We start from the raw sequence: 26139 nt of genomic DNA on the forward strand, positions 1-26139 counted from the left end.
TATGAGATAATGTGTTAAACATTTTTATATGTTATTAAATAGTCCAAATATTTTCTAGTAATTGGTCTCCTGTAACACCTTCGGAACCTCACAATATAGAGAACCTAGAACCTGCTGATACCACCCTAGTCTCACATGAGAGGCATGCTTTTATGGAGCTTCCTCAGCCTTCTCACACCATTGTACCCAAAAGCACTCGGTCAGTTGGACTGCACATACCTAGGTCAAGGTTGCAGTAGGTTTAGTTTGGTGAGTTTCTCAGGGATCAAAAGGATGACAAATGGGACACCCTTCCACTCACTCTTCTTTCTCTGGCCTATACACCTCTCCTCTTCCAGCTGCTTTACCACTTGATTCTGCTGAGTGAATAAACTGCTCTTTTGAAGGCATTCGGAGTTGGAATTTTCAAATGACTTTGTGGCTTGCTTTTCACAAGTCGTTCAGATGCTTCATTTATGTCAATTTGCTATCATCGCCAATAACAGCATTGTAGCCTTTACAGCAAGAGGCTGGATGTTAGTCATAGGACTGTCTGTATTCCATGCGAAGATGCTTCAAAACAGAGTTTACAGAAAATATAACATTCCAGATTAGGTTGAAGATGTAATGAATCCGCTGTTGTCACAGTTCAGGAATATGTAGCCCCTTCCCTCCAAAAGAAAAAGAAAAAAGCTACAAGAAAGCATTCAGGAGTATTCATCTCAGGTAGGAATCATAAATCTTTTCTTGCTTCACTGATTCTTTCAACGGCTTATGATCTTCACAAATTCTACCCTCATTTATTTTGTTTGCTTTTCAGCCTGTGGAATTGTTGGCAGGTATTCTGGTACGTTGGCTTGCCCCCATGAAGGGGATTGGTAAGCCATAATTTTCGTTTTCATTAAAGTTTCCTTTCACATAGGGGACAAGGTTGGGCAAAGGACATCTTGTGCACAGTGAAGCAGCATTCACTTTCTTTATGATTTAAGCTTCTTCATACTTAAGGGCAAAGTCCTTCCAAGTACATCAGATGTATTTTCTCCACTTCAAGTGGAAAATTGATTTTATAGCAGTTACTCCTGCTAACTTATTGCTTGATGATATTTCAGAAAAATGTTAAAATTATGAGCCAAATCTATCTTTTCCTATTGCATACTACACAGCAGCACCCCTCCACCAGTAGTTTCTGACTGGAAAAACTTAAGAGGGTTTTTGTTTGCAGTCAAGTCAATGGAGCAACCAATGGCATGGGTCATGGGTCACTGATTCCCCCGCTCTTCCTCATACCTCTTACCTAAATTTACTGAAGCTGTGCTTCTTGATTCTTCATGGTCCCCATCTTGTTTTCTACTGCCTCTTACACCCTCTTCTGTGCCTCAGTGGCTGCTTCAAAATTGCTGCATTCCACATTTGGGGGACTATGCAGCATAGTGGGTCTTTGTAATAATAATAATAATAATAATAATAATAATAATAATAATAATAATAGTAAATTAATTTATAACCCACCCATCCAGCTGGGCTTCCCCAGCCTCTCTGGCCACAGGCACACAAATTTACTTATTTTACATTTCTATCCCACCTTTCCTCCAAGGAGCTCAAGAGAGCATACTTAGTTCTCTCCCTCCCCATTTTATCTCCACAAGAGCCCTGTGATGTGTAGACTAGTCTGAGCAGCAATGACAGACCAAATATTATCTAGTGAGCTTCATGGCAGAGTGAGGATTTGAATGTTGGTCTTGCAGGCCCTAGTCCAACACTGTAACCACTATACTGCACTGTGATACAAAGTGGAAGGTCTCTACAAGTTGTGGCTTGTCAGTATGAATGCGACATGCCAGCTATATATTGCACGCTTCTGGATGCATAACAATCAATGCTGGTTTTTTGCTGCTGGCCTGAGATAAGAAGTAGTATATGTGCGCGCACACACACACACACACTTTTTTCCCCTTGGAAAAAATGAAATTTAGCAGAAGGAAGAATAAGCATTTTTCAAACATCAGACATGAGAGTTACTGGGTAGCAAAATCTTATTACTTTCTAGAATCTTAGAAATTGAGAGATAACAAGAAATATTTAAGTTTTATTGAAGATGCATGCCTTTTAAAATTCAGAAATATCTTTCTTTTCAGAGCTGCAGAACATACATTGTCCTCAGAATGGTATCCAATTTCTTACTGAATGACATCCTAGGAAAGGAACATGTATATTATCAAGAGAAGGACGGTGGGCACTCTGATAGCTTTAAAAAATTGATTACTCTAAGTCAGAATTTCATTCCTGGTTATTATCCTTGGTAGCATCACTGTCTGTAAGACTGCAAATCCAGCGACTAAGCAAGCTCAGCACGGTCTACCAGACATACCGTATATTGTGATTTACCAGGTGCTCACCACTTTTTTACATCCCTGTCTGAAATGAGGATTGTTCCCACACAACCTTTTACCTTTGCCCTCCATCCCTCCCCATGCATCTCAAAGAGAGGTTGTCTATGAGAAACTATTGTAGCTCCACTGCTTGAGCAAGAAAGTGGCTCACACAGAAGGTGCTGGCCACTTAAAGATGCTGCTGGACTTCTTACCCATATGGGGAACTAAGTGGCATTTTTCAAGGATGGGAAATTGGCCCCAGCATTTCAGGATCTCATTTCATCTTGATTTTAGCTGCCAAACAGCCTCAACCCCTAAGGGATGTGCCTGTTACCCATGCCCTTAATCTCTCAAATAACTCAGGTCACTTCCAAACTATTGCCGTTTTAGGGTGGTTTTCAGTTACATTCTGGCCAAATCCAGGTATCACAGTAAAGATCCTGCATTAGTATTTGCACAGTCTTAGGAATGTTGTAGTGCAGTTAAATAAATAAGGTTGGGCCTAGTTAACCCAACGAAATGCATTGGCTCATTATTCTAGATTTGGTTGCAAATATAGCCTACTGGGGTCTTCATGAATCTATTTCACAGATTTAAATAAATGGTAATGTCACAGCGCTGTTAGACTAGATGTTGAAGTCAAAGAGTTGTTAGACTAGTTGAGACTATTTTGGAAATTACCTTGAGGCAAAAGGTGCTGTAGTTGTATAAAGTGGTATTGCTTCTTATTTAATGAAAACTGGGTGGAGATTTCATAGAGCTTGAAGGGAGAGTGTGGGATTCCTAGTGAGAAAGGATAGTCCAACATGAATGATGAGCTGACTTGCAAAGGAAAAACCAATGACTAATGCTTGACTGTGTTTGGGCAGAATAGCCCATTAATAGCAGGTACCATAGCAAATAACATGTAGATATCTTTTGTACCAGATGTGTAAATAAATTATGTGTGGCATTGTTGGCTATCTTCTGGAGAAACCATTCCATCAGTCTATTTTCTAAAAACTAATGTCCGTTAAAGTAATTTCTTTTCAATCAGTGCTCTGAAAACACTGTCCTTATTCATTGCATAGCTGGAAACATCAGCTAAGTTAGTCGTTTCTATTTTGCTGATGCATTTATTTTTATGCACACAGCTTATGCTAAAGTAGGACATCCAGCACTTTCCAGGCTGGATGCTTTCCTTCCCATCCGCTCTATATCTGCCTTCCAGTGGCTCCCCCCCCCCCCGCGCTCTCATGACTTTAAATATAGTCAGTGCTTTTTTCTGGGGGTATTCAAGGGTACGCAGTACAGATGCCCAAAGGTTCAAAGTGGGACACTTACTGTAGCAACATGGTGAGTGCTGGCACCTTTTTCTTTTAAAAAAGCACTGAATGTAGTCAACATGCATTACAAACTCCACTGGAGAAAACTGTGGTGGGAGAGGGGATTTTAGAGCAGGGAAGGTTTGATAGGAAAAGTGTTTTGCAACTCCACCCCAACTGCATTGCCACTTCCTTTCACCCTGACTGGGTGACTGTGACATGGTGTGTGTAATAAGTAGTTTGGTAGCCCAGGCATGCCACTTGCCCTTGAGTTACTGATTCTCAGCCTTTAGATTACTAGTGGTCTTTTTCATTCAAATAATTCTTTAAAGAAATATAAAACACAATTCATTATTGGTAATACTATCTTGTTCTGAAACTGCCTAGAAAACACACAAGGAATTTTGATAATCTGGGGGTATTAGAATATCTGTGTTACTGCTAATTACGATTCTGTTGCATACTGATTCAACAAACTGAGCATTGGTCATACGTCAGTGGCAAATTAAGTCTCTTATGAAAATTTTCTGAAATGCAACTGAATTACGTGAAGAAATCCTTAATGTAGAATCCACTTGCTCACAAAGATTTATGTCTCACATTAGTATTAAAGCTAAACAACTAGTTTGTAATTTATACAGTAGTTTGAGTGTATTTTCCATTTCTTAAAAAGGAGGGGAAAGTTTGGCCAAAAAAAGCATGCAGAATAGAAGAATTTGGCTCTTTGGTGGAAAAAAAAACCCAATGGTTTTGGTTTGGGATAAATTAAGTGGATTTAAACCTTTTAGTTTTTGCATACATATAGTGGTTTTAAAATAATCTATAGCACAACATTTGCAATTATGGCTAACCTCATATTAACTTTTTTGTGGCTGAACTGTTCTAAAATCAGTGTGGTTTCTAGAATATCCTCCCAAATCCAGCTGTTTCAAAGTAGTAATATTGATAACCATGAATTGCTTCCCCAGCCATGGGCTCTTATTTACAAAATTATAGCATCTGGATGTCTCCTAGGATTTCCTATTTTCATTATTTTGCTGGTGGGTATTTGTTTATACCAAGAATATGAATCATGCATCCCTTGCACATACCAAATAACATTATAGTTTCAGTTCTTTGACTAGTTTCGGGCATGAACTGCAAGTGTGCTCTGCCGCTCTAAGGCAGCCTTGCTGAGCTCTGGCAAAGCCCATACGTACCTGGGTGCTAGAGACCATGCAGTACGCAGGCTGTGCAAAAGCCCTGCTCTGCAGCTGTTCTAGCGGCTCTGACAAGTCCATTTGGAATCTTCCCTTTCAGATTTCTTTAAAATGTGTCATATGGCTCACAGTGTCTTGTGAAAAAGACTGTAAAATTTATTTTGAAAGGTGACCTTTTAAAAAGAAATGGCTAAAATAATCAGTACAATACTAAGTGCTGATTGAAAAACAACTACAAACCCTACAGGGAAATGCCAGTAATTTATTACTTTGCCCCCAAAGATTACTTTTGTATTTCACCAAGCATGTGTTCTACTACTCTATCACCCTAATCATGTGGCAACCCTATGATTATCATTATGAAGAAGTGCATTTGTTATCGTGAATATGCCACATGACACAGTGGAAACTAAGGAAAACAGAAGGGCAGATGAGGCAGGGATAGTGAGCCTGTGGTCCCCCAGAAGTTGGAGAAGTACATGCCATGCTGGCAGGGGATAGAAGGAATTACGACAGTACAGTGGTGCCTCTGGTTACATACTTAATTTGTTCCGGAGGTCCGTTCTTAACCTGAAACTGTTCTTAACCTGAAGCACCACTTTAGCTAATGGGGCCTCCCGCTGCCGCCGCGCCACTGCAGCACAATTTCTGTTCTCAATCTGAAGCAAAGTTCTTAACCTGAGGTACTATTTCTGGGTTAGTGGAGTCTGTAACCTGAAGCGTATGTAACCCGAGGTACCACTGTATGCCTCTGGATGCAAGCTGCAGGGAATCACAAATAGGGAGAGTGCTAATGTGCCCACGCCTTCCTTACAGGCTTCCTATAGAGATCTGGATGGCCACTGTGAGAACAGGATGCTGGACTAGATTGGCCTTTGGACTGATCCCGCAAGGCTCTTATTATGTACTTATTATGCACTACCAGGCCAAGATAGCACAGATTGCAGGATAGCACAATTAGCACAGATGTTTGATTTGAGAAGTGTCAGTTTCTACTTCAGCTCTCATGCAAACGTAGTTTAATATTTAGGATAGTACAGTCTTAATTGATGGGTAGAATCTTGAAAAGGAGTGCTGCATAGCAGTAATTTCACTGGCTTTTTCTGCATTCTCAGAAACTGAATTGAATATAGTATCTATGACAGCATTGATGATTTGGAACTTCGCCTTTGAGAAATAATTATTTGAATGAAATAGGCAAGGCTATAAATCAGCAGAAAAGAGATAAGATACCTGGCCTTGACAGATAACTTCAAAACTGTTCAAAACCCTGGAAGATTATAGCAAGCTGTATTTACATAATGGTCTGATTTTGAGGCAGGGCTAGGTAAAAGGGTGTGTATGATATGAAATAAAAGGGAACCTTATTGTCTCAGGCTGAAGGAAGAGAACAATACTCATCCCTCCTCCAACAGGTCTTTTGTACTATTATTATGGCATTAGATGAAAAATATACGGATGGGGGTTGCTCCAAATTCAGGTGGTACATGATCTGATGGCCAAGCCACACATCACAGGATGTGGCAAAAAGGAGTGCAAGAGCATGCACATTTCTGCTCATCAGCAACTAATAATAATGATTACATGATACAATCTCACAATATGTGAGGGAGCCTGATTAATTGATTGAAAAGCTTGGGGATGTTATCACTGAAGAATCATTTTGACTTGTAAAAATGCTAATTGTGACTAGAAAATTGGTGTCTTGTCTAGATGGCCTAGAGTTCCACATTTCCAATTCAATAATGTACTATTTTAATTGTGTAGACTTGCAACAGAGGTCGCCAACATGCAGCTGTGTTTGCTAGTAGCTCCTATGGTGCCTGCAAAAATCTCAGTAAATTTCCAGTAAAAAAACAACAGTGTGTACAAAAAGACTGTCTAGCTCAGCATCTCCTACATTGAATGCAGCCCCTTAAATATGCTCACATTTCATTGGGTTCCAAGATAGGACACCCACCTTTTCATCTATTCTGAACAGAGGGAAGGTGTAAGGAACTGCTGTAGGTGCTTTTTTCCATTGACAAGACAGTCATGAGGAAGCATGCCTGCACTATTTTGTGGCCTTGTGTTTTCCTTGTCTTTGAAATGTGGCAACCATTTTGTGGTATATCTTTGTGGTATATCATGACAGTCACTTTGTAACAGGTATGCACAACCCTTTTTTTTCAAAATTCCAAACATGCCCATTGGTCCCTAAAGCTTGATGGCTCCTTATTTACAGCAATGCTTGCTGTGTCATATAAATGAAATAAAGTTTTCTATGATTTTGGAGTTATACACTAACTTCTAGATCAAGAATATGAAACAACCATGGTGAATCCACAAGTTTAACCAACCCTTCACTTCTATGCTGAGGTCTGAGCAGAAATCGCCACAAAATTCTATTTGTGTTGTGAGGGAAGCATCAATTAGTGTCAGTGGAAATTTCTCTACTAATGCAGACAGTAGATCTTTTGGTGGTGGATGGAGAGGGGATTTTATTTGGCCATAGCAGGGGCAAAAGCATTAAAATCTCCCTTACCTCCATGCATAAGCTCTGACTACGAGGAGCCAAGACAATTTCAGCCTCTAATTATTTTTTTAGGGGGTTGGAGCCCCTCAATGTTCAGAGGAAGTCTTATGTTGTTGCATTGGGCTCTCCTGATTGTCTGGTGCCTCTGCCTCTATAGTCCCAATCTTATTCAGGTCCAGGCAATGGCTGTTTACTGTTAAAATAGAAATATGTGGTGTTAAATAAATATATCTAATGTGGCATGTTGTTTGCTCATTTGCTTGGAATTCAGTGGTGCCCCGCAAGACGAATGCCTCGCAAGACGAAAAACCCGCTAGACGAAAGGGTTTTCCGTTTTTCGATGCGCTTCGCAAGACAAATTTCCCTATGGGCTTGCTTAGCAAGACGAAAACGTCTTGCGAGTCTTGCGATTTTTTTCGTTCCCCCCCTTTTTCTTAGCCGCTAAGCCGCTAATAGCCTTTTAGCCGCTAAGCCGCTAAGCCTTTAATAGCTGCTAAACCGCTAATAGCGCTAAGCCGCTAATAGGGTTGCTTCGCAAGACGAAAAAACCGCTAGATGAAGAGACTCGCGGAACGGATTATTTTCGTCTTGCGAGGCACCACTGTAGTAAAGGCAGACAGTGAAGTATTCTAAAAATATTTACCCCTGAAAAATCTCTCCACAACTCATTCTGGAAATAACATTCTGCATTAAAACCATTTCATTTCACTTGGAATCATATCCCACACACACTACAAAGGCTCAGCTAACAATTATGTATCAGAACCATACACAATCCTTTACAAAAAAGAAAAAGAAACATAGGCCACATGAAAAGCAACAAGTACCTTGCCATATCTACCAAGAGATGATCCACATATGACAGAATGAAGTAGATAGCTGAGGAAGTACAGTATAAACTTGAGCTGTACTACTTCATATTGCAGGCATGGGAGTGGGGTGTAATCTTTTTGAATACTCTGCCATGTAAAAATATATCAATCCTAATTTTTTTGCACAAAGATTGTGGGGTGGTTATATAAGATTAGTTCTTTATTGGATATGAGTTATGATTTGTTTTTTAAGAGGTTGTATGATGTGTCAAGTAATTGTTAACCAATATTTTCCCATCATTTTATTTATTGCATAAAGTTAATTTTTAAAGTTGTTTTAAGAGTACACGGCCTACTTTAATTGCACAGCCTGAATTTGCTGGTGTATGATTGAATCATACTCACAAAACAGTGGCAGTGTGGAAGTGCCTTAATATATCAGAGAGACTGTAGCCCTCTCCCTGACCTGCTGGCTAACATTGAAGAGATTTTGATTTGAGGGAACATTTAAAAAAGTTTCAATTCAGTTTGGTGTGGTGCAGTCCAGAATGCTACCGGATCAGTCTGTGCACCTTCTTTTGCGCAACTTGTATAAAGCAGAAGTTTTAAAATACTGAATCTTGCTTAACAGTTGTGCTTTGTTAGATTTCTAGAGAGAACTTTTATCAGCCTTTTAATTGTATATTTACACCAATTCTGGTGGGCCTGTTAGTTTAATTATTAAGATTATTGCATGGCTACTTTTAACAAAGCATCATCACTAAGCTGGTTGGCTCTTTTGAGTGTATATATAGCAAAGGAATGGATCCAGGCTTGGTCATGCTTAGAATAGACTCATTGAAATCAGTGGGACTTAAGTTAGTCGTGGTTAACAAGACTTGTCTATTTCAATGGGTCTGTTACAATCATGAATAGGCTTGGCTCCAACCCAAAAATATTACAGGGAACATTGGCCTGTTTTTGTTTTTTATATCAGCTATCTCTTTTCAAAATGATTGTATTAAAAATGACTGCATCTAAGGAGCAGAGAGTTTATTTTTGAGATGTTAACACAGAACATTGAAATGTAGGATTGGAAAAATGTTCTAAGGTTACAGAAGCATACTAACCATAGGATGGACTTTATACAGTAGTGCATGACTGCAATTCATCCTTCATAGATTGAAATCTCGCCCCCCACTCCTGAAATTTCATTAGAGATAATGGAATCTGTTGGTCTTGTATCTTTATATGGCTAGTTACAGATAGCTAGAAACATAATAGAGTGAATTGAGTGCATTTTTAAAAATTGGAATATACTTTAGAAGTCATGATGATGGAGTTACAGGGCCTGGTATCTCCTATATGAAATTAACATTTCTAGGAAAAACTGCATCAAGAGATAGCATTTGAGAGGTGGGCCACTTTGAAAGATGAAGGATCTTATGTAACCTTCAAAATACAGTGTATATAATATTTTGGGCAATTATCCTTTCGCTGCATTATTATCCTTTCACTGCTGTTATTATTAGGTTTTCTCCTTGTGTTAATGTTTGTGTGTGTGTGTGTGTGTGTGTGTGTGTGTGTATATCCCCCAGCCTGCTTCTTATTTGCATCCCACTGTCGTCGTTCCCCCCCCCATGGTTATATTTACGGCATATTTAATATAATCTATAAAGATGTTGAGGGTCTCTGTTAAGACATGCAAAATACAGGTTTGAAAGCTGGCTTTATTAACAGGCAGCAGCTGCCATTCAATTCATATCTCTGTCTTTTTTTCTATGCACCTTTTTTAGAGCCAGCGTGGTGTAGTGGTTAAGAGTGGTAGACTCGTAATCTGGGGAACCGGGTTCGCGTCTCCGCTCCTCCACATGCAGCTGCTGGGTGACCTTGGGCTAGTCACACTTCTTTGAAGTCTCTCAGCCCCACGCACCTCACAGAGTGTTTGTTGTGGGGGAGGAAGGGAAAGGAGAATGTTAGCCGCTTTGAGACTCCTTCGGGTAGTGATAAAGTGGGATATCAAATCCAAACTCCTCCTCCTCCTCTTCTTCTTCTTCTTCTTCTTCTTCTTCTTCTTCTTCTTCTTCTTCTTAGCGGGTTAAGTTACTTACAGATTCCAGTTGAAAAACACTGCATACATCAAACTCCTAGATATTCTCAGATGTTTTTTCTATAGGTTTGATTAACCATGTCTCAGATTAGAACTAGTATGCGATCAGAGATGTAGGACCTGTGGTGTCCAGATGTTACTGGACTTCCAGCTCCCATCATCTCTAACCATTTGCCATGCTGGCTGGGTGATAGGAGTCCTAGATCTTCTGAAGGGTATGAACACAAACCATTTCCTATTATGTGTGATACCTGATGGTTTTCATAGTCAGAACTGACCTACAGAAATGGACTTAAATCTTTTGATTTCACTGGATATGATTACTCCGAGTATGATTGAGTTACATATCACACTGAATTTATAAATTGCTTCATCACTGAAAAAAAGCAGTGCATAAGGCAATGCACAATAAACCCCATTAAGAATACAGATATATACTGTTGCCCCAAGCATTGTATGTCTAGTTGCATATATTTTCCATCAAATTGTGAACATTTAAATAACCCTCGAATGAAATATATACATATGGGATAGAAATGGCTCCTACAAGAAACATCTGGAACAAGGGCTCAGATCCCAGATGTGGCAATAAAGTTATGAGCAGGCCATCCAGCTGACTTGTGCTGGCATGAGGACTAGAAATTCAATATGCACCGGCAATATTCCGGTGCATCTAAATTTTAAGATACAGTCTATTAGGAACCAACCAAACTGTAAGTCATCCCAAATGCTTCAAATAAAAAATGTCAAAAGTCCTAAAAGAAATAATGTCTTGTCATGAATACATTATATATATTTATTATTTGCATTAAATATGAAAGTATATTAGGCATATAAATCCCCATAGACAGAGTTTACTATAACCTCAAACTGCAAATGTCCCTTATGCTTTCCAAAACAAATAAAACTGATTCAAGTGTTGAGCTTTAGCCTACCTGTTCTTGAATATCTGCCCAAAATAGCCAATAGTGCAATCCTACACACAACTTCTTGGCAGTAGAGTCAATGGGGTTTATACTCCTGGGTAGGAGTATATAGGATTGCAGCCTGAGCCTATAAATACCTTAGAAACAACAGATACAAAACTGTCAAACATATAGGTCCTATGTTATAGGCAGTCTTAAATGCTCCAAAGCAAGTTAGATAGTAAAAACATGCTGTCTTATCCTTAGACATGAGATTGATTCATCTGCTTACACTACATCAAAGTTATTCTGACGGTCAACATAATAGCTGAGCAGTGCAACACAGCAGTAAGTCCTACCTCTGCAGAGTTGCAGACGACTTGCAACTATATATATTCTATGCCAAGACCATACTGAAATAGAACAGAGCTTTTTAATACTATTTTCTATTTCACCACTGTAGTAGGTATGAGTTACTCGTGCGTAAGCTGGTGCCTCTCTAGGCTAATTTGCCTTGTTAAACCTTTCTGACTGCGCAGCCCCTTCTCATAGTGGCTGCCTCAATCGCTGTCAGAATCCGTCAGTGGGCGTTTCTTGAACCTCTTCCAGCATAAAAGTTGTTTGACGCCCAGTCTCCGCCTTCTCTCACTGCGCGGGAGCCTCCTGCGCAGGGAGGGCGTGGGCAGCGGAGGACCTGGGCTCTCCTCACTGATGTCCAGTGAAGAATCCTGGAGCCCTCTCTCCGATTCCCCCATCAGCCCCCCTCTATCCCTGGTGTTGCGCTGAATTGCTTCCCCCTCTACTGGGCTGTTTCTCCCCCTGCTGCTGGGTCCTTCTCCCGCATCATCAGAGAGCCTCCCCTTCGCCTCTCGCTCTGATGTCAGTTCCCTGACAACTACATTGTTTTCTTTTAAAATGTGGGATCATATCACTAGAAAATGATGCCAGTAATTGCCAGTGCCAAACTCTGTCACCATTTTGTGTTTGGTGGTTCTCAGTAGTTTTCAGCCATGTCAAGTGGGCCCTGGGGCAGAAGATTTTAGGAGACTTTTTTTTTTTTTGCCCTTGCTCATCCATACAATGACTATTATATGTGTCCAAAACAAGGTTTCTGGTCTAAATTTGTCTAGCCTCAGTTTCAAGCCACTTCAATGTGCCTTTTTTGTGCCTTTTTTACACCAAGAGAAGCATAATGCATCAATAGTGCACCTTGCATAATATCTGTTACGCCATAGAAAATCGTGCCTTTGGACAAGTTGATGTATTTTGAATCGTTGTGTTTGTCAAGGAAAGAATAAATATATAGCTATCTTTAATGTTAGCTTCGTTAACACTTAGTACTACCATAGAGAGTTTACTGCCCAAGAACAATCCAGACTATTGACCACTCCAGTGTATTTCTGGAGTGACACCATTTGGTTTGCCAGAAAACAATGCAAACAAGAGAACAAGCAAAGAAACCAAGATTGTTGAAATAATGAATAACCCTGATTTCCTACCCCGCCCCGCCCCCGGCACTGAACTGTGTTCTTTGATCTTTTCTGTTCTGAGTGTTGAAACATCTGCCAAGAAAAAAACAACTGTTGCTGAAACACCAAAGTCCCGTTTGTTCCACTCCAGAGATGAAAATGCATTTCTCTCTTTACACAGCAGCTGAGATGCAACATTAAAGCATTAAGGCTCAACGAACCAGTGGCTTTTCCTGCTGTTGATTTTACTAGCCCCTTTGTTGGTGTGAATATTGGATGGAGTTTTACTTCTGCTTTGATTTGTGCTTGCAGAAGCTATTGTTCCATAACCATAAAGCTGATTCAGAGTGTCCGTATTTTGCAGTGCTTAATACCTGAGCGCAGTATGCATGCAACCTTTGCAACATTGATATTTGGCGTTCATTCTTCAGTCTCCTAATGGTGGAGCGAGCTTGAAGCCGCCACTCTCTAGCAATTCCAATGCAGCTAAAATTGCTGTCTCTGCACTACTATTAGCCATGTGGGGGACAGTGATTTTGAGCATATGCAGAGTTGTGGTGGAGGGGCAGGTTAAAGCCTTCATTCCCCAGGTATCAATATCATTGTCCCTGGCACCCAGTGATCTTTTCCATGTTGTCCACTTGATGGCTGATCAGCCTGGCAGTCAGGAAAAGTGCACAGGGGTCTCTGAATCTTGGAGCACTGAATGAAGAGCAGCTGAGGGACGCATGTAACCCATGGACTGACGATTATCCACACCTATCCTAGGGTACAAGCCTGATTCCACATTAGTCAAGCCACACTTTGTCTAGACAAAGAACAAACCCTGTTATGTATATTGTTGGGAGAGGGCCCTTATTTGCTCATTTCTACTGTAGGGCATACTGACCTTGGCACTGTATTTTTTTGGCAAACAAAATCCTTCAGTAGTGAAACTTGCTTGACAAGGGCACATGAAATTCTTCTTTTCTTGTATCAAAATCACATTTGTGGTGAAGCACTCCCTACTCAGTAATTAAAGCAAGCAGTATGGTGAATAATGCTCAATATTCTCCTCAACATAACAGTACAAATGAGTTCAAATAACTAAATGCTTCTCAGCAATAATTCAGTCTTCCAAACACTAATTCTTGGCAATTTCTGCAAATTAAACAACTGTGAACGTCTGCAATGCAAATGCTACTGGAGCCGTTATTGCTCTGGAGAAGGCTTAATGTCTTCCTGGATTTCTACAATGCTAATGCATTAATGTAAAACGTTCCCCTAGACTCACTGCATAGGGTGCTTTTGCAGGCTACGAGGATAAGCCTCAGGTCAGAATGCCTGTCTTCCCATAACAAAATAAGTTCTCAGGTCAATTCAGCCCTTCTTCTATTGATCTTTGCCAGGGGTTTATCTATCAGACACAAATCTCCTTGGGTTTCCTAAATTATGGAGGACCAGACTCATGCCTGAAACTGATAGAGAGATGTGCAACTATTCTAAAGCCACTTCCATATGCTTTGGGATTATTCTCTAATCCTTTCCTTCTGTTCTTAAATTAACCATATAATTTGTACCATATTGGATAAATCCTTTAAGCTATCTCCTCAGATTCACCAGCTGTATTTTGTACATAAGACAAAGAAAAGTTCAGTTGCAAAAAAATACTAGTTTCATATAGCAGGTTGCTATTCATACAAGCTAGACTTTGAAATGTGAATGCCGACAAATCCAGATACATGTTGTGAATGTCTGAAAGTAGGCATTTAACCATCAGTGGTGGAAATCACATTTAAGTGACTGTAAACTTTCACATGGGAACATATTCACAGCATTTGTGTTTAACATCAAACAGGACTTTGGGCAGGAAACTTACATTGAGTATGGTATGTTTTATGCCAGTTCCTTTGCTTGCTTCCGCGAGAATCTAGTTATGTGATCAAGCTATTTTTGAATGGATATCATTTCTGCTTGGGTAGTCTCATTGGGTGGGCTATGCCCCCAAAGGAGATCTATGTATGTGTGTTTATCAGTTACAGTTTGTGGTGTAGGCATGACTTGATAAGAATACATTTATGGACAACTTTGGTGGGGTGGTTCTCCAAGCTTCAGCTTTAGCTAATATTAGGTACTCCATAGTTCACTGTGAAGTAGATGGGGAGTAGCTTTATCAGAGCAAGTGGCAGTGCAAAATTGCAGACGCAGGAGCCTGATCCAGAATGGGACCACTGGAGGAAGCAAAGGGATTTTCAGAAAATTCCACCCCTAATGCAGAGTTGTGATTTATGGTCATGCTAACCAATTTGTTACAATTGTATTTGATTGGAGCTGTCATCTCAATGCAGGATGAATGAGAAAAGCTGTCATTCGTTCACCAGTGACAATTTCCTGTAAGTGGAAACTTTTTTTCTACTTTGAAATACTGGCAGCAGAGATTACAACAGTGTCTGTACTTAAAAAAAAAGTTGAGGCCTATTAGACTAAGACAGTAGGATGTAAGAGACTCGATCTTTACTAGTTTTAACACATGCAGTGGGGCCAGTTTTATTCCAGTGGGCCATTGGCTCTCCTTAGTCATGTAATGGTGTTTTAATGCTTGACTGTACTGTTTCTGTTGTGTTGGTAATTTGTTATTTTCTATTATATTAGTGCATTGATTATATCGTTCACATTTTGCAAGTTGCTCTGTGTAGCTTTTGAAAGAAGCGTCGGGTATAAAATACAACTAACTAAATATGAGGTGGTTACTCTAATGCTTATGCCATCATATTCCACATACACAGTTACAAAAAGCAAGGAAAAAGAAGAAGAGTTTGGATTTGATATCCCGCCTTTCACTCCCTTTAAGGAGTCTCAAAGCGGCTAACATTCTCCTTTCCCTTCCTCCCCCACAACAAACACTCTGTGAGGTGAGTGGGGCTGAGAGATTTCAAAGAAGTGTGACTGGCCCAAGGTCACCCAGCAGCTGCATGTGGAGGAGCGGAGACGCAAACCCGGTTCCCCAGGTTACGAGACTACCGCTCTTAACCACTACACCACACTGGCTCTGCATCCTCTGTGGCAAGAGCTGTGGTCACCTGTCTATTACCTTTCAGGTATGGGACAGGTAAAACCCTGGGACCAGCCTGAAAGGGAAGAACTGGGGGCTCACTGATCCTTCCTTTCTAGTTGCTGGTTCCATGCTTTTTTGAATGTGGCACCTTTTTCTGTCACCTTACAGTATGTAGAATTGCAGCTAACAAGGAAAAAATGGGGGCCCATATGGAATGCACTCTCATTCCTTCCTTAGCAGGTGCAGCCAGCAACCTTCCTTTGCAGCCATAGGTTGAATTCAAGCTATGGCTGCAGAGGGAAGAAAGGACAAATTGGGAACACATTTCTAATTCTTGCTTTGAAGTGGAATCATCTGATGCCATATGATTGACAGGTGGTCCACAGCTCTTGCCACAGAGTCTGCCTGTCAAAATGGCCCACAAGAGTGTGTGTGTTTTGGATCCATCCCACCAGCCAGATCCAGTTTCCAATCCCTGATCTATGTGATTGCATGACTGAAGGACATACTGCTTATTATGTGAGAAAGTCGTCCCACTTCCGAGTGGGATGGTGTTGCAGTCAGGTCACGTGTCCTCCACACACAGCGGCGGCTGGCAAAGCCCCATGTCATGGCCCCTGGCCCGCCAATCCAGTCAGCCGGGGAGGGTGGTGGTGGCTTATCTCTTTTAAATCGCAGCACAGCAAGGGGATCTTCCTCTTGTTAGATTGGATGTAGCAATATATTTATCTGGAAGGCTAGAAAAATGGGGCGAGGTTAGTGAATAATGTTTCTCTCCCATTTCCCAGTGTAAATGCTTCTCCCTCCAGCTGTTGTTTGACTTGCTAGGTAGACAAAGAAATACAGATACTGTCTTGTGTCTGTATTGTTCTCCAGCACAGAAAATAGCAAACAATTTAGCAAACAACAATAGCAAACAACAATCTAGTTCAATTCCTCTCCCTCTATCTGATCTATTTGGGAGCCCCTGATTTTTTTAAAAAGTCAAAACAATAACAAATGTTAGCAAGCCAGAAGTTCCAGTCATGGATCTTTTGCATAATTTGAACTTTGGCCCTAAAACGATAGTTGGATTAGGGACTGTCCTCCCAACTGTGGCAGATTTCAAAAAGCACCCAAAATATGAAAAGTAGGCAATATAATATACTTAGTGCTTATAATAACAACATGAGTTTTTGGTGGCATTTCTTTCCACATATCTGTTTCTTGAGCTACTGTAGTTTATATATATTTTTTAACACCATTCATGTTGTGAATGTTCATGTTGTGTTTCTTGTGGTGGTTTTCTTGTATCTTCCAGCTCTTTTAAAAGACAATGTCTACAGTATGGAATGCAGACGCAATCTGGAACCACTCAAACTTGATTTCAAATTACTATGGTGGAGTTTCTTCTAGAGTTCTGGCTCTCTGCTTGTGGTTTTGCCTCCCAGCAATGCTTGAATGTGGACAAACTGCTGGCCCAGTTTCTGTCTTGTCTTTGCTAGCAAGCTTATTTCCTCTTTCTGATGGAATAGGTTCTACAGTTTTCCATTGTAAAGTTGTTAATCCTCTCATCCTGCTGTGGTTTCACATGAAGTTTTACCCAACAAATATAGTGATAGCTAAAGCTCAGTGTGGATTTCAGCTCTATGATGGCCAACTTTTTGTGATCATGTTCTCATACAAAAGTTTTTGAAAACCCAAGACTAAAACTGACAGCAAACTGGCAAACAGATATTGCTCTTCTGTCATTTTTAGTTAAAGAAAAACAAACCTTGTACAGTCTTATGCTTCATATATGTGTGTAAGAGAAAGAGAAGTCCTGCTCACTTGATCAAAGAGCTATAGATCTGTCAGTTTTCATTTGTTTGTTAGTACTTTAATTTCAAATTTTCAGATCCTTTTCTACCAACATAGGCTGCCTCCTGTGATGGAGAATACTGTGCAGGGATCATAGGGAAGAGCCTGTGTAAACAGAGCATGCTGCTTGAGACAAAAGAAGGTATCGCAGTACATAGTAGGACTATGGGCATCTAGTAAGATTGCTCACCTAGCTTAGCAGCCCCAAAGAACAAATCACCAAAAAGCTTTGAGAGGTCCAGAAATACAACCAGTGTTACCATCTTCATACACCTGAACCCTGAATGCACCATTTCTCCATTTCTCTTGACTTGGGAACTTGGAATGACAGAGATAAATGAAAGGGAAATAAACAGACCATGCATTCCAGAAATATGATCATGTTCCTCAAGATTTATGAATTATGTAGAAAACAAAGAAACCTTTGGTTGGATCCAGACATAGAGTAGACCCACGGAAATAATTGAGACTTGAGGTAGTCTTTTTGAAATCTTACCCCTCCAAAGCTTTTGAATTTTTTTTTTGGGGGGGGCTGTATATTGCAATGACAGTGGCTTACTCACCTGAACCCGTTTTACAACCCCTTGTCTGAGACAGCCTTTTATTATTTAAAATTGTCAACAGTTGTCTCTTCACTGAGTTCAAGTGCATAGATCCTTAATGTTTACTCACATGATTTATGTTCTGGATCTTTATCATCCTCATGGCTGTAGGGTGAATAGAGTCAAATGAGGACAGGACTCCAATATATTTAGTAGTGTAGAGGTTGGAAACTATAAATTGAAGCTGGAATATTACAACAAGTTGGCAAAAGGAATAGCCTCTTTGCCATTTTACTGGAAAAAAGAAGGCTTTATACAATCAGTTGTAGTAATTGTTCAGTTTTCTGGTTTAGCACTGCTTTGTTTCAGGTGTTAATGTAGCAGAAAGATAATGTATAAACTATACTTAGGAAAATTAAGAAAACATCAAAACAGAGGAATGTGAATTGTATAATTTATTTTCCCAAGCGATTATGATCTTTGAGTTTAAAGGCCCAAATAATCTAAAAAGTCAAACACACACATAAGATAATGAACTTAGATGAACTAGACACTGTTCATCGTTCAGCCCCCAAAAGAACTTAATTCAAACTGAGTGAATGGGCAATAAAATTGCAAATGCAATTCAGTGTAAACAAATATTAAAGTGTAGGAGCAAAAAAATCTCATTTCCACATGTACACTCATGGAGTTTGAAGTGGTGGTGACTGACCAGGAATGGGACCTATGGGTTGTAGTGCGTAGCTCAGTGAATTGCCAATATTCCCAGAACCATACAACAGGCATTAACTCCTACCTAACACTGTTCTCCACTCCATTCTAGTTTGTCAACAACTTTCTTGGAATACCGGTGCTCAGAAGTGGTTCAGATGTGGCTTTGGTTACAGTTTTAGTACAGTACACAGTGCCTTCAGGAAAGGACATAGGTTGCCATGGCTGGCCCAGTCTGGCTTGTGTTAAAACACAGCAAGTATAAAATGCTCAATAATGCTTCTAGGCTTCCTCTATCATAGACTGGCATCTGAATGTTCTGCCTTCTCCCACAAGTTCTCTACCTGCATTCTCTGCCTTGTTCAATAGATTCTGGATTCCACATTCTCTACCAGAGGCTCTTATGTATAATTTTCAGAAAACACCACTTGAGGAGAGACTGAACCCTTGGAAGCACTACAATTCTGAAAATAATAGCCACATAATCAAATACATCTTCTGCAGAGTATAAACTTAAAGCCATTACTCAGCAAGATGGCTTTGAAAATAATTGCTGTAATTCTGATGACAAGGAAACTAGACCAGCACGGGGGGATCAGTTTACTCTGCTAGCCTTATAGGGCTCAGCTACCAGGCTTGGTTTACTTCACCCAGTTGTGCTACTCTTTGATGACACATTTTGGGCAAGTGCTAGTTGGAAAGGAATACTTGCTGGCTTGGTGTATCCTCACATTTGGTCAGGCCTGCCCAGCTCATTTTGGGTACCATCTAATCACCCTCCCAGCAGTGCAGTTCATTACACATCTGCCTGCTTTGCCTCTTCCTGCTTTGCCTTGGGTAGCAACATTCAGTTTTTGAGCAGAATCTGAATGAGGTATTGGGGGCTTTCTTATGATGGTCATAGGTCCTACATTACAGAGTGCAACTTTCTATTTAAAGAGCTTTCAGTGGAGAATCCTCTACTGGATTATATGAAGGGAGAGCAGAGACCTTGAAGTTGTCCATCAACAGCACCTGGTAGATGACTGAGAAGACACAGAAGTCACTTGGTCGCAGTCTTCCCCACTATGATATGTATTTTGTTTCTATTTAGATTATAGACATTATTTATAAATTTGTATTTATACCCATAAATTAGCATATGCAAATGCCATAGAAGCTTGTGCCATTTTGGGTGGCGGGGGTGGGGTGGGTGGGTGGATGCCTAAGTGGCCACACGAGACCCTCTGTCATTGTTACTCTCCATGGAGTTTTTTCTGTATCCCAGGATGGAGGGAACAGTGACCATTCATTAGTAGCCAGCTGCCCTAAGCCAGCCACTGCTGGACTTAAACTGTCTTCCTGAATTATACACTGGCCTAGTTGCACCTGCACAGTACAAACCACAATCCTCTTTGCCTAGGGAGTCAGATGACCCCAAAGAACTAATCTACTTGTGTAATCAGTAATTATAGATTTAATATTGTCTCCAGTTATGATAGTTAGAACTAAGACTCCACTGTTTAGCTTATTCTTGTGGTTACTTTCCTTTTCCTATGTAGTGTGTATGCTTCTTATTCTGGGCCTATATATTAAATAAACAAGAATTTAACAGTGGCAATGAGAAAAAAACCCAGGTATGCCATCCTGTGGAAAAACTGAGGAATTTAATTCAGAAACAGAAGAATGGCAGCAATATGTTGACATACTGGGCCACTATTTCCTTGCTAATGTAATCACTGAGATGACAAACAAAAGGCAGCATTTCTCAGTGCTTGTGGATGTTCAACTTACTCCCTTTTAAGAAGCTTGTTAAAACCACAAAAGCCAGAGGATAAAAGTTTGGCAGAGTTGCAAAAGATCTTGTCTGACCACTATATTCCAAGGCCAAGTATAATTGTGAAACGTTTCAAATTCCATAATAGGAGGTTGAAGGAAGGTGAATCTGTATCAGAGTATATAGCTCATCTCTAAAAACTTACTGAACCCTGTTCTTCTGGAAATCTGGAGGGAACGTTGAGAGACAGATATGTGTGTGGAATTAGTAATGGAAAAAATAAAAAGCAATTACTGGATGATAGGGATCAGACCTATGAGAAAGGTGGCAACTACCATGGAAGCAACGGTGACAAATGTACAGGATTTGCATCTTGACAACAGAGAAACTCAAAATAAGTCTATAAGTCAAGTCTGCAGCCCACAGCAGATGTTTAGAGATCTGGAAAGGTGCTATTGTTGAGGAGGAATGCTGTCAGCCTATGTTGGTAAACACTGAATGTCCCAATGCTATAAATTCATAAAACCTAGGCATTTAGGAAGAAATCGTAAGGAGGTTGTCTGGTTCCACAACCAAGTCAGTCCAAGAGAGAGGCAAGAAAACAAAAATCTTATTATTTACAGATGGAAAGGGGAGAGGAGGCAGCTTAGAAGATCCGCTTGGTTTACTGTGTAATAGAAAAAAAGGAGACTTATACTGTAACTGTGCAGTTCAGTAATCAACCAGTAGGCATGGAAATACTGTAGAGTCAGGGGCTTCTGTTACAGTTCTCAATGAAGAGAGTTACCAACAATGTAAAGGAGACCTGAGTCCATTGGCCAAGAGAATAGTGAAATTAAGGACTTACACTGGCAGAAATCTCCTAGTCCTAGGATCAATAAGAGTTCAGTCACATACAAAGGTCAACATAAAGTCTTAAAGGCTTTAATAGAAAAGGAAGAAAGGCCAAACTTTGCTTGGTTCAACATGGCTGAAGGAAAGTAGAGGCATAGAAATTGTCAGACCTCTCGAGAGCCACCCTAAAATATTTCAAGAAGGAGTAGGTACAGTAAGAGGAATAAAAGCCAGTATTTATACCAGGAGGGCAGCCAGCCAAAGTACTGTAAAACCAGAGCAGTGCCCTGTGCTCTCACAGGGAGAACTGAAACAGAACCAGGTAGATTGGAATAAGAAGTCATAATCAAATTTATAAATTAGACATTTACCCCATTCCAAGAACTTAGTACTTGCTCGCATTGCTTGGAGAAGGCCTCCATTTTAAAAGTAGGACATGCCCCAGGCTTACCAGCAGATGGAACTTGAGGACTGCAAGAAATTCAAGTGTAACAGGTTGCCCTATGGAGTTTCATCAGCCAGAGATATATTCCAAAGGGCCATGAAAAAGCTCCCAAAGGACATCCTGGAAGTTGTGGTGATGATTGATTACATTCTCCTCATCACATGCGAAAGATCAGGACCATCTTTCAAATCCTAAGATAGTATTTGCTAAAACCATCCTCTTTTGAAGATTGCCCTATGCAAATCACTGGGCTTTTAGAACATCTGGATCTGTCCCCTGTAGAGGCATTCCAGATCAGAATGTGGACTCAGCAGACTCCTGTACTATCTGGGGTAATCCATTACATTTTACATGGGCCGCAGCAGAATCCAGGAATGAATTCCGGGCAATGAATATAGAACCGAGCTATATTATCCCTGCATCTTGTGGGTCATGCGGGTGGTGTTACCATGACAAAAACAGCAAAGGGTTCTGAGACGTTTATATGAGGTGCCTGCCAAGAATTTTCTGGATGAAAGCTGTAGCTCGTAGTGATGTCTAGTGGCTTGGAAAGAGTTGTTAAGCACTGTTCCCAATGTCAGCTGCATCAAGAAACTCCAGCACAGACCCCCTTGCACCAGAAGAACGTACACTTTGGAACTTCCTGCCTATTGAGATCAAGTAGGTGTCCACATGGTATTCTTTTGGAACCTGCTAAGAACATTCTTGTTTAGACAAGCCTACCCAGATGCTTGGACGTGGGTGGCGCTGTGGGTTAAACCACAGAGCCTAGGACTTGCCGATCAGAAGGTTGGCGGTTCGAATCCCCATGATGGGGTGAACTCCCGTTGCTCGGTCTCTGCTCCTGCCAACCTAGCAGTTCGAAAGCATGTCACAGTGCAAGTAGATAAACAGGTACCGCTCCGGCGGGAAGGTAAACGGCGTTTTCGTGCACTGCTCTGGTTCGCCAGAGGTGGCTTAGTCATGCTGGCTACATGACCATGAGCTGTACGCTGGCTCCCTTGGCCAATAAAGCGAGATGAGCGCCGCAACCCCAGTGTCGGCCATGACTGTACCTAATGGTCAGGATTCCCTTTACCTTTACCTTTACCCAGATGCTTAGGAAGTTGAAGTAATTCCAATCTGCTTTAGTATTTTAACTTTTGAATGATTTAATGTATTGTTGTGACTTTTCCCTTGATTTTATTGTTTTATCATTTTGTAAACCGCTTTGAGGTTTTCTACAATCAAGCGGTGTATAGATTTTATGAAATAAATAACATAAATAATTTTGCATTTAGACTATGCTGGCCCCTATTTTAGGGAAGAGGATTTTTTCACAGAGGCTCATTCAAAATGTGGAGAACGTTTTGGCTGTCCAGATGTTGCTGAACTACAGTTCCCATCATCCTTCACCATTGGGCATTCAAACATCATCCTATCACCCAGCTTCAAATGACCTTGTTGAAAGAGCAATAAGGGATTTTAAAGAAGTACAAGACAATGCCACAAATCATCATAGGCATAAGTTCTGGCCAACTGCTAATGGGAAGGGGACTAAGGACTCATCTGGATTTACTGTATCCTGACATGAAAGAAGTATGGGGGGGAACTACTTAAAAATCCCTACATGGCTACCATGTCAAAGACTTAAAGGTTCAGAATTCATTCTTCCCAAAAAGTCTCAGTACCCACTAACTTACATGGATTCCAGGGATGACCTGATAACAAACGGGGCCTTTATTATTTAAAGTTGCAGTCTTCTAATAGTGAGTAGTCTGTAAGTATTAATGTGACATCTACATGTGGATAGATGCATCTGAAGTACTTGAGCTGTCACCCAAGAAGAACCAGAGCCCTGGAGAGTAAGTGAGAATTCTGAACCTGGTTGTTCAGGGCTGTTCATAAAAACTGTTCATAAAAGTCAGAGACACCAGTGACGGACAGAAGAATCTAGAGGAGATGCCCACTCCTGAGGAGAAGTGTGATCCAGTGAGAGAGCAAAGAGCTCTTATGTTATTTGAAGGACTATGTCTGAGTTGTAAAGTAAGGGCGGAGCAGTGTTGTAATTGGTTATAATAGAGTTAAATATTGTCTCTTAGTTATTATGCCTTGGAGCTGAGACTCCACCCTTTTACTTCTTCTGAAATTACTTTCCTTTTCCTATGTAGTTGTATATTAGCTTCTTGTTCCGTGCCTACTATGTGATTAACCTTGATTTCTGTTAAAGAGAAGAGAGCCAGTGTGGTGTAGTGGTTAAGAGCGGTAGTCTCCTAATCTGGGGAACCGGGTTCGCGTCTCCGCTCCTCCACATGCAGCTGCTGGGTGACCTTGGGCTAGTCACACTTCTTTGAAGTCTCTCAGCCCCACTCACCTCACAGAGTGTTTGTTGTGGGGGAGGAAGGGAAAGGAGAATGTTAGCTGCTTTGAGACTCCTTAAAGGGAGTGAAAGGCGGGATATCAAATCCAAACTCTTCTTCTTCTTCTAAATAAATAACTGTTGTATCGCTGAATGATGAGACCACCAGAGCTGGTCCCCCCTCCATCTGTGTCATTTACTAAGTGAGGTTACCAGGGCCTTCAGCATGACTTCACCGTCAGTCTTCGGCCTGCCTGACTACAGCTTCCCTCCATCCTGACTGCTTGTAGTCCAAAACTTCTAATTCCCTGTAGGTGAGTTGGCAAGAGGAGGAGAAGAGATGGCGAGGTCCTTTGCATTGGGCTGGGTTGTACCCCACACATAGTGCAAACATAATGGACTCTTTGTTGGATTCAGGTGCCAATCACAGAGATTGGCTTTTAAAAATACTTGTCATCCAATGGATTTCTGATGGTGTACAACAGCCATAAAATTATTCAAAGTGCAAATACAATAAAATTACTTCCTAGTAATTTATAGACTGAGAGGAAACAAAAGACTATAGAAACCAAAAGCAGACTGAGGTGATATAATCGTTTAAAATTCCATGCCAAATAAAAATGTCTTAAGTAGGGATACAAAATAATTTATAAACATGCTGAATTTTTTTTAAAAAGTGTTTTCCTGATTAATATGCAAATTGGAGTATAGGGACTCATTGGATTTCATACTTCTCTGAATTTTGCAATGCAGTTCTGAGCTTTAAAAGTGTGTAGAGGTAGGGGATGCATACCAAAATGAGTATTTTGGGACAAAATGCTTACAAAGATACAATTTAAGGAAGTGTATACAATTTAAACACAGTTTTTGTGTGGTTTAGAAGAACAGTTTGCAGAAAACAAAACAGAATGGAAACAGAACAAAACAAAACTGAACAGATGTGAAACTGACAACAAACACATCAGGCAAGCTTTAACTATAATGATACCTGGTGGCTGACAGGTGGATTTATTTATTTATTCATTTTATTTTATATTTCTACAATTTATATACCACTTAATTACAATGGTCTCTAAGTGTACAAATGGTGTACAAGGACTACAAGCTAATGAAAATAAATATTAGTTAAAGCAATTAAATCAGAGTCTGACGGATTGAGCAGATGAGATCAATAGTGGGTCCAACGGTCAACAAGACGGTTTCTGCATGTGCTGTAGAGGAAATTGAGAGGCAGATGGGATTAACAACCTGGGAAGGTATCCCATCTAGGAGAAAGAAAGCTCTGATCCAAAGCCCCTGCTGTCTTGCAGGATATATTTGGGAGAAGAGAAGGCTAAGAAGAAACCCTACACAAATCCCAAGTGGAGTCCCTAAGATGGTTGGATGGCACCTTGTACGCCTCCTTCCAGCAACTCCCCGAGCCAAGCACGTACCAAACGTATGACTCTGCTTTCTTTTGGACCACATTAGTGAGGCCGAGGGGAGGGTGTCATTCTCTGGGCAGCCTAGGACCTCCATACACTTCCTAGGCTTGTACACTATGGAAGGTCACTTCAGTACTGCTAACACAGATGTTTGACACTCCCCCCCCCCACTGCCTGGAGGTGCACTCCATTGTTTCTTGAGACAGAAAGATACCATCAGAAGTTGCCAGAAATTCAACAGGGACCTCAACTGAAAAGGAGTTATATAAAATTGGACCTAAAACACTGAACACATTGCTGCTGGTGAATATGAGCCGTGTATCTGAGTCATGGGGGACTACTAACTGACTCCCCCAATGACCTCAAATAAATACAAGAAGCCTGAAGCTGGCCCAGTAGCACATGAGCAGCTGGTGAAAGCTTTTCATCAGAGAAGTGGGGTGCTGGCAGCAGTCTGCCCCCACCAACAGTTTAGCCTATGATGTTTACACTAGCTGTAGTGTCTGAACCAGACATAAGAGTGTATTGTAATCATTGAGTCTTGCGGTTGCCAATGCATGAATCGCCATGGC

The 26139-nt window shown here is 40.7% G+C and overlaps 1 protein-coding gene across 10 annotated transcripts in view; it reads left to right on the forward strand.

Moving 5' to 3' along the window:
* Positions 1-26139, forward strand: part of ESR1 (estrogen receptor 1) — a 205528-nt gene that overhangs the window by 66372 nt on the left and 113017 nt on the right. The window contains exon 1 of one of the 10 annotated variants that reach the window (XM_083496477.1): positions 602-705. The exons of 8 other annotated variants lie outside the window; for them this stretch is intronic. The gene's annotated coding sequence lies outside the window, so the exon portion shown is untranslated. Of the gene's footprint in view, positions 1-601; positions 706-2190; positions 2209-26139 lie in introns of those variants that run through there. One more of the 10 variants, XM_083496470.1, reaches the window with a different exon arrangement.

The sequence above is a fragment of the Podarcis liolepis genome (assembly GCF_965112155.1).
Source record: "Podarcis liolepis genome assembly, chromosome: 3".
NCBI lineage: Eukaryota > Metazoa > Chordata > Lepidosauria > Squamata > Lacertidae > Podarcis > Podarcis liolepis.